The 22,958-nt window shown below is 43.3% G+C and overlaps 1 protein-coding gene across 1 annotated transcript in view; it reads left to right on the top strand.

The window, feature by feature from the left end:
* LOC109869746 (voltage-dependent L-type calcium channel subunit alpha-1D) overlaps positions 1-22,958 on the top strand; it is a 103,501-nt gene that overhangs the window by 5,724 nt on the left and 74,819 nt on the right. The window lies entirely within an intron of this gene.

Below are 22,958 nucleotides of genomic sequence, written 5' to 3'. Positions count from 1 at the left end.
TTATACTGGAAGACACATGCCCAGACACATGCCCATGATCCCTAAACAGATGGAGGAAACAGAGTATTAACGCTCCCCAAGTCTCTAGTCAGCAGCATCTCATGTCCAACCTTTATTTGATGGTTTTCACTATTCTGAGTTCTCGTCAGAATAAACAATAGCAGAAAGGAAATCATATAATTTATTGATGTTGGAAATTTCTTGTGGTATAAGTCTGTTTTAAACACATTTTGAGAGAGAAATGTACAGCGTCACCGCCTCTTGTTTCTTGTGTATGACTTGTATAGAAACAGTAGGCAGTATTGTGTCGACAGGGGAAGAAGTGAAAGCTTCAATAATAGCTTATTGAGTGAACTGAGTCACTGATTGGTTTTCCCTTAGGACAGTAGTTAGGTCAAATATTTTTTTAATTATACTATCAACATCTGAGGATTTCTACTGTGAAACCGTAGAGATTCAGGTGATTGGGACATGTTATCTTCCTGTCTTCGTTAAAGCAGATAGTTTATGGTATCTAAACTCTTTCTGGGAAATGTGGTTTTAGATTTCTTTGAACCTGTTGTGTGAGTTGGCATGAGTTAGCTACTTTCCAGTGTCTTTGCACAACAGACACAGACAGACAGACAGACAGACAGACAGACAGACAGACAGACAGACAGACAGACAGACAGACAGACAGACAGACAGACAGACAGACAGACAGACAGACAGACAGACAGACAGACAGACAGACAGACAGACAGACAGACAGACAGACAGACAGACAGACAGACAGACAGACAGACAGACAGACAGACAGACAGACAGACAGACAGACAGACAGACAGACAGACAGACAGACAGACAGACAGACAGACAGACAGACAGACAGACAGACAGACAGACAGACAGACAGACAGACAGACAGACAGACGACAGACAGACAGACAGACAGACAGACAGACAGACAGACAGACAGACAGACAGACAGACAGACAGACAGACAGACAGACAGACAGACAGACAGACAGACAGACAGACAGACAGACAGACAGACAGACAGACAGACAGACAGACAGACAGACAGACAGACAGACAGACAGACAGACAGACAGACAGACAGACAGACAGACAGACAGACAGACAGACAGACAGACAGACAGACAGACAGACAGACAGACAGACAGACAGACAGACAGACAGACAGACAGACAGACAGACAGACAGACAGACAGACAGACAGACAGACAGACAGACAGACAGACAGACAGACAGACAGACAGACAGACAGACAGACAGGACAGACAGACAGACAGACAGACAGACAGACAGACAGACAGACAGACAGACAGACAGACAGACAGACAGACAGACAGACAGACAGACAGACAGACAGACAGACAGACAGACAGACAGACAGACAGACAGACAGACAGACAGACAGACAGACAGACAGACAGACAGACAGACAGACAGACAGACAGACAGACAGACAGACAGACAGACAGACAGACAGACAGACAGACAGACAGACAGACAGACAGACAGACAGACAGACAGACAGACAGACAGACAGACAGACAGACAGACAGACAGACAGACAGACAGTTGCATCAAGACAGAGGAGCCTGCGTCATATGGCCTTTCCTTGTCTGCTCTCACAATAACATTACTGAACAGGGAGGGGTGTGTCTGTGTGATTAATATGCTAGCATGAATTAAACCTAAACCAACAGGTGTGTGGTGTGTGTGTCTGTGAAAGGTCCTAATCTGTCAAAACCTTGAATCCACTCTCTCTTAGGGGGTAATAGACATTCAAACACTGTAATGGATCAGTAGAAGTTCCGATCGGGAGCATGAATGAGTGTGTCTGGAGGAGGATTGAGTGTCCTGCTGTGTGACGGTCTCTTAGGGGCTTGAGACCTTCTCCCTCTCAGTGTGTATCGTTGAGCATGACTACTCACGCCAGTGTGGCTCTTGATCTATGGGAATATGTGCTAGGAATATCCTAGTGTGTGTGTGTGTGTGTGTGTGTGTGTGCATGCATGCTCACACGTGTGTCTCTGTGATTGTGTGTGTGGCCAGGTTTGGAGGATTAAGCTGTGCTGTGGATTAGTGGGTAGTAGATGAGGTTGTGCAGAGGGAGAGGGGAGGGGGAGAGAAGGAGAGAGAGGGAGAGGGGAGGGGAGGGAGAGGGCAGGGTGTAGGCCGGGAGATGGAGGGTGGGCAGGGTGTAGGCCGGGAGAGGGGGCAGGGTGTAGGCCAGGAGAGGCAGAGGGGGCAGGGTGTAGGCCAGGAGAGGGAGAGGGGGCAGGGTGTAGGCCAGGAGAGGGAGAGGGGGCAGGGTGTAGGCCAGGAGAGGGAGCGGGGGCAGGGTGTAGACCAGGAGAGGGTGTGGGGGCAGGGTGTAGGCCATGAAAGGGGGCAGGGTGTAGGCCAGGAGAGGGGGCAGGGTGTAGGCCGGGGCAGGGTGTAGGCCAGGAGAGGGGGCAGGGTGTAGGCCGGGGCTCGGTGTAGGCCGCGCGTGGGAGGTGGGTCTGTGGAATGAAGGAGGGTTTAACAGTGGATAATGTGATCGTCTCTGTTTGGGTCTGGCCCCTGCTGTGGCTCTGGCTGTGGCTGAATGATGATTAGGATCATATTGAGCTTGGCTATGATTTGGTGGGTACTTATACTTATGACATCTCCTTTGACCACTAGCATACTGCATGGCCAATTCATATAATTCATAATCCAATGAGCGAGCCAGGACCCAACAGTTACAGCATAAACAAACAGTATATGTATGTACTGTATGTATGTGTATATGTATGTACTGTATGTATGTGTATATGTATGTACTGTATGTATGTGTATATGTATGTACTGTATGTATGTGTATATGTATGTGTATATGTATGTACTGTATGTATGTGTATATGTATGTACTGTATGTATGTGTATATGTATGTACTGTATGTATGTGTATATGTATGTACTGTATGTATGTGTATATGTATGTACTGTATGTATGTGTATATGTATGTATATTTTTTACTGCTCTAGGGATATAATTATTGTTTGGATAACCTTGTTTATTATTATGTATTGATTTTGATCAATTAAAAAAAAAAAAGTTTTATGCGATGCGCACTGCAGAGAACACCGGAAGAAGAATTATCACTGAATTATTGCAGTGAATAATTGTAATGTTTGGTTATTTGTCAATTAATCCTGTAAGGGATGTTTTGCCAACTGGCGATTTGACACAAAAATAAAATGTAATTCATTCATTTTTAAATAAACATTTAATTCAACAGTTCAATAACACTGGAAAGCCAATCCAAATAAAAACACCAAGGACTGATGTTTACTGTCCTTTGTGTTACTCATGAAAGAGATACTTTCATGTAGAGAACAATTGTTTATGGGTGGTTTATTTGATTATGTGTTGTCAAGGTCTCAGTTTAGATGAATAGGACGGCTGAATCCGTCCAAGCACCAAATATTTAGACCGTATGTTAGTTGGGATCTGAGATAAAGCTTTTTTTAATGTTACTGTTACTCAATGAGTTGTAAGGGAGAGTGGCGCAGCAGTCTAAGGCACGGCTTCACTACAGTCCCTGGTTCGAATCCAGGCTGTATCACATTCGGCCGTGATTGGAGTCCCATAGGGTGGCGCACAATTGGCCCAGTGTTGTCCGGGGTAGGCCGTAAATAAGAATAAATCAATCAATCAAAAGTAAGGGGTTTTGGGCTGCATTCCCATTCTGAGCCTAACAGACATTGTCTTGGAGAAAAAGGCATAAAGCCATGTTAGTGTTTTAAAAGGTCTTCCTGTCTTAGTGGGTGAATTTGCCCTCACTGCATTTAGAACCATTTGTGTATATATGTGTGTGTGTGTTTCCATATAATATGTGTGTGTTATCCATGACATATTCAACAAACAGCATTCTGTGCAGACAAAATGTATCGTGTGTGTGTGTGTGTGTGTCTTATTCCCGAAGAAAATGTCAGGTTGCGTCTTACTCTCTGTTAGGGATTAAAGGTTTTGCCAGAAAGGAGAGGAAATGAGACCATGTGTGTGTGTGTGTGTGTGTGTGTGTGAGAGCGAGAGCGAGATAGAAAGATAGAGGCAGACTTTTGGTGAATGTGTTAAGAGGATTTCTTTATTCCGCTGTAAGACTCTCTGTCTCCCTGTCTCACTGTTTATTTATTTCTCTTGAAGTCTGATAGATTGACTACCTACTAAAAACTTTAGTAATGGGTTGTAAAATCGATCTAATTTGAAAAATGGAAATGTTGGCTGAGATACAGTGGCCAGCTTGTGTACGAACACTACTTCCCCAGGATGGTGAGTTCTATTATTTTGGTGGCGTTGCCACTTTCCACTGTTTGGGTTGTGTTACTCAAATCAAATCAACGTTTATTTGTCAAACTCACAGGTTACAGAATAGTATACTCAGTACAATGAAATGCTTACTTGTCAGCTCTCCTCTCATTAGAGCAGTTACAAAAGAAGTACAGTATAGTTGAGTGCATGGTTATAATGCTTCTCTAAGAACACAGGTGTTCGTATGAAAGGTCTTATCCCCATTTGAGACCACGTACACGGAGTGTACAAAACATTAGGAACACCTGCTCTTTCCATGACATAGACTGACCAGGTGTATCCAGGGGAACACTATGATCCCTTATTGATGTCACTTGTTAAATCCACTTCAATCAGTGTAGAAGAAGGGGAGGAGACAGGTTAGAAAAGGATGTTTAAGCCTTGAGATAATTGAAACATGGATTGTGTATGTGTGCCATTCAGAGGGTGAATGGGCAAGACAAAAGATTGAAGTGCCTTTGAACGGGGTATGGTAGTAGGTGCTAGGCGCACTGGTTTGAGTGTGTCAAGAACTGCAACGCTGCTGGGCTTTTCACACTCAACAGTTTCCCGTGTGTATCAAGAATGGTCCCCACCCAAAGGACATCCAGCCAACTTGACATGTCCTAACGAAGTGAGGCTCTTCTGAGAGCAAAAAGGGGTGCAACTCAATATTAGGAAGCTTGATGTTCATTATTGTTCACTATAATAGCACAGTACAGTTTAAACTGGGGCTTGGGAGGGTGGCAGTGCTGAGAGCAGATATCCATTGATCGTGTCATGCTCCCAGAGCTGTGTGGTACGTGACAGGGTATGAGGCTGGGCGAGGCGCTGCACCCCAGGCAGCATTATTACAGCCTCATTTCAGCTTGCGCCTCATTACAAACAGGAAGTGCTGTGCTGTCCTCAGGGGGAGCCGGCCACTTCGAGACCAACACACTGAGCCTGGATGCTGGGCTTTAAAATTAGACACACACACACGTAGTACACGTGCATTATGATGACACACACGTGTAGTACACGTGCACCATGTGGACACACACACGTAGTACATGTGCACCATGTGGACACACACACATACGTAGTACATGTGCACCATGTGGACACACACACACACATACGTAGTACACGTGCACCATGTGGACACACACACACATACGTAGTACATGTGCACCATGTGGACACACGTAGTACACATGCACCATGTGGACACACACACGTAGTACACATGCACCATGTGGACACACACACACATACGTAGTACACGTGCACCATGTGGACACACACATAAGTAGTACACGTGCACCATGTGGACACACATACGTAGTACACGTGCACCATGTGGACACACACACACACACACGTAGTACACGTGCACCATGTGGACACACACACGTAGTACACGTGCACCATGTGGACACACACACACATACGTAGTACACGTGCACCATGTGGGCACACACACACACATACGTAGTACACGTGCACCATGCGGACACACACACACGTAGTACACGTGCACCATGTGGACACACACACACATACGTAGTACACATGTACCATGTGGACACACACACACAAACGTAGTACACGTGCACCATGATGACACACATACGTAGTACACGTGCACCATGTGGACACACACACACACACGTAGTACACGTGCACCATGTGGACACACACACACATACGTAGTACACATGTACCATGTGGACACACACACACAAACGTAGTACACGTGCACCATGATGACACACATACGTAGTACACGTGCACCATGTGGACACACACACACACACACGTAGTACACGTGCACCATGTGGACACACACACGTAGTACACGTGCACCATGTGGACACACATACGTAGTACACGTGCACCATGTGGACACACACACACACACACACACGTAGTACACGTGCACCATGTGGACACACACACGTAGTACACGTGCACCATGTGGACACACATACGTAGTACACGTGCACCATGTGGACACACACACACACACACGTAGTACACGTGCACCATGTGGACACACACACGTAGTACACGTGCACCATGTGGACACACACACACATACGTAGTACACGTGCACCATGTGGACACACACACACATCGTAGTACACGTGCACCATGTGGACACACACACACATACGTAGTACACGTGCACCATGTGGACACACACACACATACGTAGTACACGTGCACCATGTGGACACACACACACATACGTAGTACACGTGCACCATGTGGACACACACACACATACGTAGTACACGTGCACCATGTGGACACACACACACATACGTAGTACACGTGCACCATGCGGACACACACACACGTAGTACACGTGCACCATGTGGACACACACACTCATACGTAGTACACGTGCACCATGTGGACACACACACACATACGTAGTACACGTGCACCATGTGGACACACACACACATATACGTAGTACACGTGCACCATGTGGACACACACATATGTAGTACACGTGCACCATGCGGACACACACACGTAGTACACGTGCACCATGTGGACACACACACACATACGTAGTACACGTGCACCATGTGGACACACACATACGTAGTACACGTGCACCATGATGACACACACACATACACAAATCCTAAATCTTAGGCACTATATTAATTAATAGTTTAGGGAATGCAATTAATTCACCCTCACGCCAGAGGAAAACACTGTTCTCAGTCCCCTCACTAGATAACGTAAATGTTACCACAGCAGAGTGTGTGGGCAAGCGTCTTACTTCCGACTGGTCAGGGCTCAGAGCCAGCAGTCAGCAGTCAGAGACATGAATGGCAACAACAAAATGAAAACAACACACTGTACAACACAAAGACAGCCTCTCTCTTTCCCGGGACTGTGGAGAACAGAAACAAATGTTTTCATGCAGAACTTGTCTACATTATCACTCATTTCAACTTAATGGTGTGAGAATGTTCTCCTTTTTCCAGTGTGGCTTTTGACGCTCTAAATAATTACAAGGTCAACACATATCCTTGTGTGTATCTGGATGAAATCTAGAGGAGAGAGGAGGACCAGCACTTACTGTTCCATTCCCTCCTGTTTTCTACAGTATTACCCTCACACTGTGATCAGCATGCTGCACGCATGCTGTGTGTGTGTGTGTGTGTTCGTGTGTGTGTGTGTGTGTGTGTGTGTGTGTGGAATGTCAACAGAATTTTGTCCCGCAGAGTGGTTCTTGGGTCTGGGTGAGGTGTCAACAATTTTTCGTCACTGGTGCTTTTAGGTCTTGTGAAATGGATGTAGTGGCCTGGTTCGGTCATTTTATCTCTCTGGTGGATAGGGATGTAGTGGCCCTGATCTGGTCATTTTATCTCTTTGGTGGATGGGGATGTAGTGGCCCTGGTTTGGTCATTTTATCTCTCTGGTGGATGGAGATGTAGTTGCCCTGGTTCGGTCATTTTATCTCTCTGGTGGATGGGGATGTAGTGGCCCTGGTTTGGTCATTTTATCTCTCTGGTGGATGGGGATGTAGTGGCCCTGGTTTGGTCATTTTATCTCTCTGGTGGATGTAGTGGCCCTGGTTCGGTCATTTGATCTCTTTGTGAGATGGGGATGTAGTGGCCCTGGTTCGGTCATTTTATCTCTCTGGTGGATGTAGTGGCCCTGGTTCGGTCATTTTATCTCTTTGTGAGATGGGGATGTAGTGGCCCTGGTTCGGTCATTTTATCTCTTTGTGAGATGGGGATGGGGGATAATGATAGGGATGATGATGAAGACAGAGATGTTGGGTGATGATGATGATGTGGATGAGAATTCTGCTGCTGCTGCTGCTGATGGTGACGATGATGTTGATGATTATGATGGAATGGAAGGATTGTAAACAGTGTGCTAGCTGTGAGAGAGCTCGTTTGTTTTAATCATGCCTTCTAAAGCCCAGTGAAAGCGGATTACTGCAGCCATGCCTGTGCAGCTGGAACGTGCCTGGCTGCCTGCAGCCTGATGTCTGTTACACCATTTTGTCATCAAATGTCCCCTGTCATCAATCTCTCTCTGTTGTCAGAGAGTCATCCTCTCATTTCCTTTCTCAGCTGTTTCCTCACTCACTCACTCACTCACTCACTCACTCACTCACTCACTCACTCACTCACTCACTCACTCACTCACTCACTCATTTTTCTGGACCCATGATGATGGGTTATGGGGATAGAGAGATGGAGGGATGGAGGGAGCCATGGTTAGGTTGTAATGGGTTTGACTTGAGGGATTGATTTGATTTATTAGGATCCCCATTAGCCGATGCCAATGGAGACAGCTAGTCTTACTGGGGTCCGATATATAATGAAAAATACATTACAGACAAAATACTTTACAATTTACATACATACTACATGTTCATGTTTTTAAATGTATCTATCACTTCCACATACATGTCAGTACATATACACAACAAGTAGGTCACGTGGGGGAGAGGCGTGAGGTGTTGCTTTATTTGTTTTTTGAAACCAGGTTTTCTGTTCACTTGCGCTATATAAGATGGAAGGGAGTTCCATTCAATCATGGCTCTGTATAATACTGTATGTTTCCTTTAATTTGTTCTGGACCTGGGGACTGTGAAAAGACCCCTGGTGGCATGTCTGGTGGGGTAAGTGTGTGTGTCAGTGCTGTGTGTAAGTTGACTGCAAACCATTTGGAAGTAACGTAGTCAGTCTTACCTCAACTCTTAGCCAAGAAAGACTGGCATGCATAGTATTAATATTAGCCATCTGATTATAATGTAGAGCAAGATGTTCTGGACCAGCTGCTGCTTAACTAGGTCTTTCTTTGCAGTACTTGACCATGTGATGACAATAATCAAGATAAGATAAAACTAGAGCCTGCAGGACTTGCTTTGTGGAGTTTGGTGTCAAAAAAGATGATATCTCTTCATTACGGACAGACCTCTCCCCATCTCCCCAACCATTGAATCTATATGTTTTGACCATGACAGTTTACAATCTAAGGCAATGGCAAGTAATTTAATCTCCTCAACTTGTTCATTACCAAATACAGCTGCGGTTTAGAACTTAGGGAATGATTTGTACCAAATACAATGCTCTTAGTTTTAGAGATGTTCAGGACCAGTTTTTTACTGGCGCCCCATTGCAAAACAGACTGCAACTCTTTGTTAAGGGTTTCCGTGACATCATTAGCTGTGGTTGCTGATGCATATATGGTTGAATCATCAGCATACATGGACACACATGCATTGTTTAATGCCAGTGGCAGGTAATTGGTAAAAATAGAAAAGAGTAGAGGGCCTAGAGAGCTGCCCTGCGGTATACCACACTTTACATGTTTGACATTAGAGAAGCTTCCATTAAAGAACACTCTCTGAGTTGTATTAGATAGATAGCTCTGAATCCACGATATGGCAGAGGTTGAAAAGCCATAACACATACGTTTTCTCAACAACAGGTTATAGTCAATAATATCAAAGGCTGCGCTGAAATCTAGTCTGATGACAAAGACTTTCCTCTAGGCTCAGATTAAAGATATGACAGATAGGAGTGGCTATAGAGTCAGCTACCATCCTCAGTAGATTTCCATCTAAGTTGTCAATGCAAGAAGGTGTGTCATTATTGATCGATAACAATTATTTTTCCAGCTCTCCTACACTAACTTTACAAAATTCTAACTTGCATTGCTTTTTTTTCATTATTCGTTTTTTTATACATGAGTGACGATGGCTCACTGTTCATTGATGGCATTTCCTGCTTAAGTTAGCCCACTTTGCCAATGAAGTAATCATTAAGATAATTGGCAACATCAAATGGTTTTGTGACGAATAAGCCGTCTGATTCAATGAAAGATGGAGTTGAATTTGTCTTTCTGAAGATAGCTTTCGTTTTTCCTCCTCTCTGGTCGTTAACCACATAAGGCCACCCACACAGGGTCAGTCACAGTCACATGCTCCTCTCCTTCAGTCTTAAACCAGCTCCCCAATTCCCTGTGTTACTGATCCCATCACCAAACGCACCCAGTGACCAGCCAAACTGATGTAATGTTGTGACATTAGGTGGCCTTGGGTCTGGGACTAAAACACCAGAATGTGACTTTAATAAGAGCAGGGCTTAACCCATGTCCTCGCAGGCCGGCCAGGAAGCAGATGCCACGACCAGGTTGTCCAGCCTGTCCCTGTTGTCACGCCCGAGCAACAGAGGTTTAGGGTTAAACTGCAACAGCAAGTCGGTGGGCATTCTTTGGGACCTGTCTGGCACATTTCCCATTCTTTGGGACCTGGATGGCACATTTCCTATTCTTTGGGAAATGATTTAACCTGTATTTTCCCATAACATCAACAATTGAAAATAGTACATAAACGTTATTTAGACGAGGTAATTACATGTCAAAAGACAATTTACATTTGTCAAAAAGTTTTTACATTTACTGATCATTTCAATCGTTTCAGGTCTATGTTAAACAATTTAAAGAGGGTTATGAATCAATTATTTTCAGAGAAAAATAATAATTAACAGTTAAATCATGGTCCATATCAGTTGGGTCAAAATAAAACATAATATCAGTCTTCCAAATAAACATCAACACTAATAACATTAAAAGGAAATATTTTTTAAATAAATTGTTTATAAATAAAACATATCAGTCTTCCAAATAAACATTAACACTAATAACATTAACATTAACGTCCGTATTTATGGCAATGTGATTTAAGTAAATGCAGTGGTTTATTTACTGTGGTTAAGGATCAGAATGGAGTTTTGTAGCGGGTGCTTGTATTGGTTGATATCTGCCCTTGTTTGTAGTATTTTATCTCTGTGATGAAGGGCTCAATGTCATAGGATCATACTGTAAAATGAGAAGGAGCTACAGATGAATAAACACACAGTACACACACTTACATAAACACAGACGCGCATACACACAAACACACCACACAGACGCAGTGCTTATTCCTCAATGTACATGTGTTGGTTTTGAGCTTCTGTGTGTGTCTGTGTCTGTGTGGTGTGTGTTTGTGTGAATGCGCATCTGTGTTTATGTAAGTGTGTGTACTGTGTGTTTATTCATCTGTTGCTCCTTCTCATTTTACATAAAGTGTCCTGCTACCATGACAACTGTGTCCATGGAGACTTGAGGGTGTCTGGAAGGAAGTGCTTGCCTCTGAGACTCTCTTTAACCAGGAAGCGCGATGAAGTGAAACTGCTCTATCTGCTGCTTGCCTGCCTGCACACTCCCTCCACTCTGTCTTCTCCACAACATAACCTGGCTGTGCCGGTGCATAAATATATCAATCAATCAAATGTCACCAAGTGCTTTACAGAAACTCAGCCTAAAACCCCAAAGAGCAAGCAATGCAGATGCAGAAGCACAGTGGCTAGGAAAAACTCCCTAGAAGGAAGGAACATAGGAAGAAACTAGAGAGGAACCAGGCTCCGAGGGGTGGCCAGTCCTCTTCTGCTCTTCTGATTATATCGGATAAAGATTTAAAACCCATTCACGTCCTTGTACTGTATTTAGTACAATATCTAAATGCACCACTGAACAAATTATGTTTCGTGTAAATGCATGACATTTGGTGTCAAAGAGGACAGGCCACATTGACATTTTAACATGGTTATTATCTATCATACTTTCAGTACCAATCAAAATTGGGATTTTGAGAATATTTGAAAAAATCTTGAAATTTACAACATCATATGAATTTTGAAATGTATTACATAATTAAATAGTTTAAAAACAACATGTTCGATTCTTAATAATTGTTTGGACCAATATACAGTACCAGTCAAAGGTTTGGACACACTTACTCATTACAGGTTTTTTCTTAATTTGTACTATTTTCTACATTGTAAAATAATAGTGAAGACATCAAAACTATGAAATAACACAAATGGAATCATGTAGTAACCAAAAACGTGCTAAGCAAATCAAAATATATTTTTATTTTATTCAAAGTAGCCACCCTTTGCCTTGATGACAGCTTTGCACACCCTTGGCATTCTCTCAACCAGCTTCACGAGGTAGTCAATTGGAATGCATTTCAATTAACAGGTGTGCCTTGTTAAAAGTTCATTTGTGAAATTTCTTTCCTTCTCAATTGAGCCAATCAGTTGTGTTGTGACAAGCTAGGGGTGGTATACAGAAGATATCCCTATTTGGTAAAGACCAAGTCCATATTATGGCAAGAACAGCTCAAATAAGCTAAGCGAAACGACAGTCCATCATTACTTTAAAACATGAAGGTCAGTCAATCCATAAAATGTCAATAACTTTGAAAGTTTCTTCAAGTGCAGTTGCAAAAACCATCAAGCGCTATGACGAAACTGGCTCTCGTGATGACCTCCACAGGAAAGGAAGACCCAGAGTTACCTCTGCTGCAGAGGATGCGTTCATTAGAGTTAACTTCACCTCAGATTGCACCTCAAATAAATGCTTCACAGAGTTCAAGTAACAGACGCATCTCAACATTAACATTTCAGAGACTGCGTGAATCAGGCCTTCATGGCCAAATTGTTGAAAAGAAATCACTACTAAAGGACACCAATAAGAAGAAGAGACTTGCTTGGGTCAAGAAACATGAGCAATGGACATTCGACTGGTGGAAATCTGTCCTTTGGTCTGATGAGTCCAAATTTGAGACTTTTGGTTCCAACCAAAACTCTGCGTCTTTGTGAGACGCAGAGTAGGTGAACGGATGATCTCCACATGTATGGTTCCCACCGTGAAGCATGGAGGAGGAGGAGTGATGGTGTGGTGGTGATTTGCTGGTGACACTGTCTGTGATTTATTTAGAATTTAAGGCACACTCAACCGGTATGGCTACCACAGCATTCTGCAGCAATACGCCATCCCATCTGGTTTGCTCTTAGTGGGACTATCATTTGTTTTTCAACAGGACAATGACCCAACACACCTCCAGGCTGTTTAAGGACTACTTGACCAAGAAGAAGAGTGATGGAATGCTGCATCAGATGACCTGGCCATCACAATCACCCAACCTCAACCCAATTGAGATGGTTTGGGATGAGTTGGACCGCAGAGTGAAGGAAAAGCAGCCAACAAGTGCTCAGCATATGTGAGAACTCCTTCAAGACTGTTGGAAAAGTATTCCTCATGAAGTTGGTTGAGAGAATGCCAAGAGTGCGCAAAGCTGTGACTGAAAAATCTCAAATCTCAAATATATATTCTGATATGCTTAGCACTTTTTGGTTATTACAGGATTCCATATGTGTTATTTAATCGTTTTGATGTCTTCACTATTATTCTACAATGTAGAAAATAGTCAAAAATAAAGAAAAACCCTTGAATGAGCAGGTGTGTCCAAATTTTTGACTGGTACTGTATATAAAAACAATATATAAAGAAATCCACACACACTCACACTAGTTTACATTTAGTGAGTATGACAACATCCAACTTCAGATGCAGCTCATGCAAGTTAACAAACACGTTCAGATGTCACCGAATGATTGATTCCTCAGAAGCTAGAAAGCCGGCGAGGCAAGGTGAAATACCACAAATAGAGCTAGATAAAGCCAGAAGAATAATATAGCTGTTGGACATAGCTATAGCCATCAGTCATGCATGTTTTCATGATAATCACTCACTCACTGTTAAGTTTGTCAATGTCCCGACATCAGCGTTAGCTATTCTGCTACAGAACTTTTTGATGCGAGGATGCGTGTGCGTCACTTGAACGTGACATTTGCTTGTGAACATAAAATGGCTCTATATATGATGTTTGTCTGTGACTCTATTCATGCCGTTATTAATGGCTTGGCTTATGGTACTTGACCAAGATCAAATATGTTTTTAGTTAATTTTATTCATGTACTCTGTTGACATTGTGCGGATTATGAATCCAGCACTAAAAATACACAGAGAAAAATATAAACACAACATGCAACAAATTCAAAGATTTTATTGAGTTACTGGAAATCAGTCAATTTAAATACATGTATTAGCCCCTATTCTATGGATATCACATGACTGGGATTATAGTGTGCATCTGTTGTTCACAGTTACTTCAATTAAAGGCTAAAGGATCAGAAAACCAGTCAGTGTCTAGTGTGACCACCATTTGCCTCATGCAGCGCGACACATCTCCTTCACATGAAGTTGATCAGGCTGTTGATGGTGTCCTGTGGAATGTTGTCCCCTCTATAATGGCTGTGCGAAGTTGCTGGATATTGGTGGGAATGTCGATCCAGAGCATCCCAAACAGGCACATGTCTGGTAAGTATGCATGGCATGGAAGAACTGGGACATTTTCAGCTTCCAGGAATTGTGTACAGATCCATGCAACATGGGGCTGTGCATTATCATGCTGAAACATGAGGTGATGGAGGCAGATGAATGGTGTGACAATGGGCCTCAGGATCTCGTCACGGTATCTATGTGCATTCAAATTGCCATCAATAAAATGCAATTGTGTTCGTTGTCCGTAGCTTATGTCTGCCCATACCATAACCCCAACGCCACCATGGGGCACTCTGTTCACAACGTTGACATCAACAAACTGCTTGCCTGCACGATGCCATACACGCTAACTGCCATCAGTTGAAACTGGGATTCATCTGTGAAGAGCGCACTTTTCCAGCCTGCCAGTGGTCATCGAAGGGGAGCATTTGTCCATTGACGTCGGTTACGACGCCCTACACAATTCTTATGGATTGATTGAGGAGATTCAGCTATACCGTTCCTGTTCTTTTTTTCATTTAAAGTTTCTTTTTTGGGGTCATTTGAATTGGGTCAACCTCCCTCCCTCCCTCTTCCCATTTTACACACACACACACACACACACACACACACACACACACACACACACACACACACACACACACACACACACACACACACACACACACACACACACACACACACGTGACAATATATGTATCTTCAGTTCTGCATCACCATAACTCTGACCCACACTCATCTCTCTCTGCCTGTTCTCTTTCATTATATGATATAATCAAACTATCTGTTATTGGTAATCATAATATAACCAAGCCTGTTATTCACTGTAAAGGACCTCCATGTTCACAATCACGGCAAGGGTTTGTTTTAATATTTCATTTTAATATCTCATTTATCTTTTGTCACTGTGCTTAATAATTCAGATTAATCCAAGTTAACACATTGTTGCATTATTCGTCTTGATCCATTTGGATGAATGGATCAAATAGCCCAGTTCATTAATACAATCCCACAGATCTGAGCTGGATGATGTTCAGTCATAATAGTGGTTCTTCTCCTCATCTCAGGGCTCTGCTAGAACCCCTCTCAGCTGATATCACTAGTCAGCTCACTGCACACCTGGGTTCAAATACTATTTGAAATCATTTTTAATACTTTGTGCTTGATTGAGCTTGGCTGGTTTAATCGATCAATTGAATAGTCCCAAATCTTGCACTCCAGGGAGGCTAGAGCGAACGCTCAAAGTATTGGAAAGATTTCAAATATTATTTGAACCCTGGTGTGGCTCATTGTAGCTGAACCACAGAAAAGAGACTCAAACCAAACCATATCCTTTCATCACTTCTGGGTGTAACAGTCTCAGTTTCACTTTGTGGTTAAAGACATAGTAAGATGCTGAGATGATCCCACCCTGCTTTCTGTTGTGTTGTTCTGAGTTGTTGTTGTTGATCGTGATGGTAGTCTCTTTAAACAGCTGCTGTGTGAGCCTATGAGTCAAGACAGGCCTGGGGAACTTATCATGATGGTGACCCTGGCAGGTCTGTGTGTAACCTAGGGTCAAATTAATATTTTGTTGATCTTATACGATCGATAGTAGGGCCGCAATATTTTTTTACTGGCAAAAATAATTTACAGTTACATGCTGTATGTAAAATATTGTGTGCTATAGCTTGGAAAATAAATACATGTGACCTTGGATGACAACATGATGATGTTAGTTTCCAACATCAGGGCTGTTTGCCTAAAGAAGTTCAATCCGCTTCGTTTTGTTTCTTTGCCACAAGTAGATAGTAAATCCTGTTTGGTTTATCTCTGGTTGTAGGGGATGGAACGGCTGGCAGGATGGAGTCTTAGGGCGTATTTCTCCTGTTGGGCAGGGCAGTCAATGACTGATGCTGTGGAAAACATCTGGTCTCACAGAAAGGACTACTTACATGTAGGAGTGTCGGGTGTGTTTTCTATGGGGTGGTAGTGTGTTTGACTGTATGCATGCGCGTGTGTGTGTGTGCGTGACTGACCGATTGCCTGTCAAAATGTATTTTGTGGGTACAGTGTGTGTGTGTGTGTGTGTGTGTGTGTGTGTGTGTGTGTGTGTGTGTGTGTGTGTGTGTGTGTGTGTGCGTGTGTGCGTGCGTGCGTGCGCACGTGCTCAAAGGGTGAGCTCATTTAGACATTGGATGCTGACTTTGTACTCATTTAGTTTTCTTTGCTTTGAGGGTTGGGTATAACAATATGTCTGGGTAAGTGAGCTTATTGACACCTGACAGTTGTGAAGATGTCTGTCTGCCTTTAGGTTGGACTTGATGAAGTCTGTTTTCAGTGCTGGTGCTGCTAGTTGAAGATGTGCCCATAGATAAACAGCATTGACCTCAGCTTTGCTCTCCTCAGTGTGAGCTGTACTGTACCCTACTGTACTCTACTGTACTCCCAACAGAGGAACACAACATCCCATCCACCCTGACTCTTATGATAGATTTTATAGATAAGACCCTATTTAGTCCCACAGCATGATCTTTCTCTCTCTTTCTCTCTATCTTTCTCTCTCTCTCTCTCTCTCTCTCTCTCTCTCTCTCTCTCACTTTCGCTCTCTCTCTCTCTCTTTCCCCTTTTCCCTCTCTCCCTCTCTGTCTCTCTGTCTCTATTATTTATCATCCTCAGACCAAATGTCCACAATGACCCATAAACGAGATGCTATCACCATAAGCCTATTGACTACTTGATCTAGCAGTGAGTGTCTCCCCAGCAAAACAACATTGGTTCGTTAGGTTGCGGCAAATGTTCTCATAACACAAAAACTCTCCTGTCATGTGGATGATTATACAATTTTTGTATAAAACATTCAACTGATGTTGCAAGAATATTCCCAGAACACATGTTGTCTGGTCTTTAAAGGTTCCCAGCAGCTGAAAATCTTTGCCAGTGTGTGTGCGATGTGCCTGTGTAGGCTACCTGCCTGCTCCTCTGTAGGTGCTGTATAATTCTGTTGGCCTAATTCAAATGTCCAGCGCTTCAAGCCAAGCCTCCTCCTCCAACCTCTCTCACTCTTTCCCTACCCGTAAAATGTCAGTCGCATCTAGCGCCCTACATTTGTCTGTCCAATGCATGTAACCAACTACAGCTTGCCCGCTTCATAGCAAGCTGCTCTACCCGCACTGATTGGTGAAGTCATTGAATGTCCAGCTAAATGGTGTTGAACGTTGAGCTGTAGTCAATGAACAGCGTTCTCACATAGGTGTTCCTTTTGTTCAGGTGGAAAAGGGCAGTGTGGAGTGCGATTGAGGTTGCGTCAACTGTGGATCTTTTGGGGCGGTATGCGAATTGGAGTGGGTCTAGGGTATCCGGGATGATGCTGTTGATGTGAGCCATGACCTGCCTTTCAAAGCACTTCCTGGCTACCGACGTGAGTGCTACGGGTCGGTAGTCATTTAGGCAGGTTACCTTCTCTTCCTTGGGCACAGGGACTATGGTGGTCTGCTTGAAACATGTAGGTATTTCAGACTCGGTCAGAGAGAGGTTGAAAATGTCAATGAAGACACTTGCCAGTTGGTCCATGCATGCTCTGGTGTTGTAGAATTCAATCTTTATGAGTTAGCGTAACGATTTAGCCGCCAGCCTGTTAGGTAGCTAGTTGTGAACACTGTGTAGATGGATGAGCTTGTGGCTGCTCCACTACGCTCGTGCGGATCTCTCTCCTCTCACCCACATCTCCACTACAGTTCATTTGACATTGTTCAAATATTTTATTTTATAAACACATGTATTGAGCTAGCTGCCATTCCGTGCATCACCTGATACGCTAGCTACGTGAACACATCTAGCCCCAATGTTCCTTCTGCAGTCAAGAGCTTGTGACCACAACCCACCATCTCTCAGAGTCAACAGTAGCCTCTCCGACGGACCAATCCTGGAGTGGAAAGTAAATGCAAATAAATGAGATATTAATTTGTGGTGAAGCAACGTAATCAACTATCAACCACTGAGGTATATAGCTTGCTATGTATCAACGCTACTGTGATTGCCATGGGAGTACAATTTCACCAAACTAATCTGTTAAATTGATGTGATGAATTATCTCTATTGGCGTAATGTGGAACTGAAGACTCAACTTAGTTTCTTCCAGGTTTTTCTAGATAATGCCAAGGAGAAAACAAGACCTTCCTTGGTGTCCTTTGTCAGTTAATGGCCATATGCTTAATTCATAGGTTGATAACAAAATAGTGAAATATTTTGGTTAACAGAGATTTCAGGTTATGTGGAAGAGACATTACAGGCTATCTGAAAGAAAACTATTAATTCTCCCCCTGGCAGGTATCAGACCAAAAGCTACAATTAACATAATCAATTCCCATGCCTCATAATGATCTGGTGTATCAGTACACCCAGTCACTACAAAGATACAGGTTGTCCTTCCTAACTCAGTTGACAGAGTAAGGAAGCTGCTTAGGGATTTCTAACGAAGGCTACCTAAGTATGGTTCTCAATCAGAGACAACGATCGACAGCTGCTTCTGATTGGGGACCATACCAGACCAAACATAGAAATACAAGACCTAGAACAAAAAACATAGAATGCCCACCCTAGTCACACCCTGACCACACTAAAACAGAGACATAAAAAAGGAACTAAGGTCAGGACGTGACAAGTAATACTGCAATACAAAGCATTATGTTTAGGGCAAATCCAACACAACACATCCACTGGCGATTTTAGCATGTCATCAAGTCTGGCATTCTCTGGATTTGTCACTTCATTGAGTAGCAGGCTAATGTTAGTGGTTTCTTTGCAATGCTTGCAGTTAGCTACGGATTCCTTACAAACCACTCATTGTTGAATTTGCGATTTCCAACTTGTTGTGTAATCTTCATGGCCGATGAGCACCGATACATTTTTATCTATAATTTCTCTTCATTATTTCTCTTCATATGACAAGGATTAAACATTATTGGCTTGATTCATGATGATGACTGCTAGCTAAGACTTTGAAAGTAAGATGTTGACATGATCAGTCCAATCAAAGCTACTGAACATATAATGTCATTTGACTTCATTTTATCTGTGGCCAATGACATTGAGCCTTCTTGGAAGGGCACTTGTAATATAACTCTATGGCAGGACTCAAGGGCTGAAATTTTGGATGTCTACCCTTACTAAGGACTTAAACTTAAACTTGGCAATGTCCCCATGAGTGACAGAGCACTGAGCCAATCACGGCGCCATGCTCCTATTTTCTGCTGGCTCGCCCCACCACCACAGAAAGCACTGAGCTAGGCTTGAAACACCTGCATTTTAGAGCTGCCTCACTCAAGGAAAAAGGGACCATGTTTGTTGCGGCTTTATTAACTCAATGATATATATATTTCTTTACATTGTTTGCAAACTGATATGTGACACGTATTAATGCCAAAATAACATGCAAAACAGGCAAGCCCAAAAACATTTATTTATTTATTTATTTATTTATTTATTTCACCTTTATTTACCCAGGTAGGCCAGTTGAGAACACCTTTATTTAACCAGGTAGGCTAGTTGAGAACACCTTTATTTACCCAGGGAGGCCAGTTGAGAACACCTTTATTTACCCAGGTAGGCCAGTTGAGAACACCTTTATTTAACCAGGTAGGCCAGTTGAGAACACCTTTATTTAACCAGGTAGGCCAGTTGAGAACACCTTTATTTACCCAGGGAGGCCAGTTGAGAACACCTTTATTTAACCAGGTAGGCCAGTTGAGAACACCTTTATTTACCCAGGGAGGCCAGTTGAGAACACCTTTATTTAACCAGGTAGGCCAGTTGAGAACACCTTTATTTACCCAGGTAGGCCAGTTGAGAACACCTTTATTTAACCAGGTAGGCCAGTTGAGAACACCTTTATTTAACCAGGTAGGCTAGTTGAGAACACCTTTATTTAACCAGGTAGGCAAGTTGAGAACACCTTTATTTCACCAGGTAGGCAAGTTGAGAACAAGTTCTCATTTACAATTGCGACCTGGCCAAGATAAAGCAAAGCAGTTCGAAAGATAAAACGACACAGAGTTACACATGGAGTAAAAACAAACATACAGTCAATAATGCAGTATAAACAAGTCTATATACAATGTGAGCAAATGAGGTGAGAAGGGAGGTAAAGGCAAAAAAGGCCATGATGGCAAAGTAAATACAATATAGCAAGTAAAATACTGGAATGGTAGTTTTGCAATGGAAGAATGTGCAAAGTAGAAATAAAAATAATGGGGTGCAAAGGAGCAAAATAAATAAATTTAAATTAAATACAGTTGGGAAAGAGGTAGTTGTTTGGGCTAAATTATAGGTGGGCTATGTACAGGTGCAGTAATCTGTGAGCTGCTCTGACAGTTGGTGCTTAAAGCTAGTGAGGGAGATAAGTGTTTCCAGTTTCAGAGATTTTTGTAGTTCGTTCCAGTCATTGGCAGCAGAGAACTGGAAGGAGAGGCGGCCAAAGAAAGAATTGGTTTTGGGGGTGACTAGAGAGATATACCTGCTGGAGCGTGTGCTACAGGTGGGAGATGCTATGGTGACCAGCGAGCTGAGATAAGGGGGGACTTTACCTAGCAGGGTCATGGAGCCAGTGGGTTTGGCGACGAGTATGAAGCGAGGGCCAGCCAACAAGAGCGTACAGGTCGCAATGGTGGGTAGTATATGGGGCTTTGGTGATAAAACGGATTGCACTGTGATAGACTGCATCCAATTTGTTGAGTAGGGTATTGGAGGCTATTTTGTAAATGACATCGCCAAAGTCGAGGATTGGTAGGATGGTCAGTTTTACAAGGGTATGTTTGGCAGCATGAGTGAAGGATGCTTTGTTGCGAAATAGGAAGCCAATTCTAGATTTAACTTTGGATTGGAGATGTTTGATATGGGTCTGGAAGGAGAGTTTACACCTAAGTATTTGTAGTTGTCCACGTATTCTAAGTCAGAGCCGTCCAGAGTAGTGATGTTGGACAGGCGGGTAGGTGCAGGTAGCGATCGGTTGAAGAGCATGCATTTAGTTTTACTTGTATTTAAGAGCAATTGGAGGCCACGGAAGGAGAGTTGTATGGCATTGAAGCTTGCCTGGAGGGTTGTTAACACAGTGTCCAAAGAAGGGCCGGAAGTATACAGAATGGTGTCGTCTGCGTAGAGGTGGATCAGAGAATAACCTGCAGCATGAGCGACATCATTGATGTATACAGAGAAGAGAGTCGGTCCAAGAATTGAACCCTGTGGCACCCCCATAGAGACTGCCAGAGGTCCGGACAGCAGACCCTCCGATTTGACACACTGAACTCTATCAGAGAAGTAGTTGGTGAACCAGGCGAGGCAATCATTTGAGAAACCAAGGCTGTCGAGTCTGCCGATGATGATATATTGATTGACAGAGTCGAAAGCCTTGGCCAGATCAATGAATACGGCTGCACAGTAATGTTTCTTATCGATGGCGGTTAAGATATCGTTTAGGACCTTGAGCGTGGCTGAGGTGCACCCATGACCAGCTCTGAAACCAGATTGCATAGCAGAGAAGGTATGGTGAGATTCGAAATGGTCGGTAATCTGTTTGTTGACTTGGCTTTCGAAGACCTTAGAAAGGCACGGTAGGATAGATATAGGTCTGTAGCAGTTTGGGTCAAGAGTGTCCCCCCCTTTGAAGAGGGGGATGACCGCAGCTGCTTTCCAATCTTTGGGAATCTCAGACGACACAAAAGAGATATATATATATATATATATATATATATTTTTTTTTTTTTTTTTTTCGCTAAAAATGTGGGGCTTGAAACAGGTGGGGCTCTGCCCCACGAGCCCTGAATGATGGGTCGCCACTGAACACATCACCGTGCCACTCTTCATATTTTCAAGCATGGTGGTTGCATCATGTTTTTGCGTATGCTTGTCATCGGCAAGGTCTAGGGAGTTTTTTTTATAAAAGGAAAAGAATAGAGCTATGCACAGCTTAGAATGAAGGTCCAAATATACACTGGAGTTACACTATATACACAGAAGCATGTGGACACTCCTTCAAATTAGACAATTAGGCAATTTCAGCCACACCAGTTGCTGAAGTGTATAAAATCGAGCACACAGCTATGCAATCTCCATAGACAAACATTGGCAGTAGAATGACCTTACTGAAGAGCTCAGGGACTTTCAATGTGGCACCGTCATAGGATGCTACCTTTCCTACAAGTCAGTTCATCCAATTTCTGCCCTGCTAGAGCTGCCCTGGTTAACTGTAAGTGCTATTATTGTGAAGTGGAAACGCCTAAGATCACCATGCGCAATGCCAAGTGTCGGCTTGAGTGGTGTAAAGCTCGCCGCCATTGGACTCTGGAGCAGTGGAAACGTGTTCTCTGTCCGACGGACAAATCTGGGTTTGGCGGATGCCAGGAAAACACTACCTGTCCCAATGCATAGTACCAACTGTAAAGTTTGGTGG

The sequence above is a fragment of the Oncorhynchus kisutch genome, linkage group LG24 (assembly GCF_002021735.2).
Source record: "Oncorhynchus kisutch isolate 150728-3 linkage group LG24, Okis_V2, whole genome shotgun sequence".
Classification (NCBI taxonomy): Eukaryota; Metazoa; Chordata; class Actinopteri; order Salmoniformes; family Salmonidae; genus Oncorhynchus; species Oncorhynchus kisutch.
The sequence above is the reverse complement of the archived record's forward strand: the minus strand, read 5'-3'. Positions and strand labels throughout refer to the sequence as shown.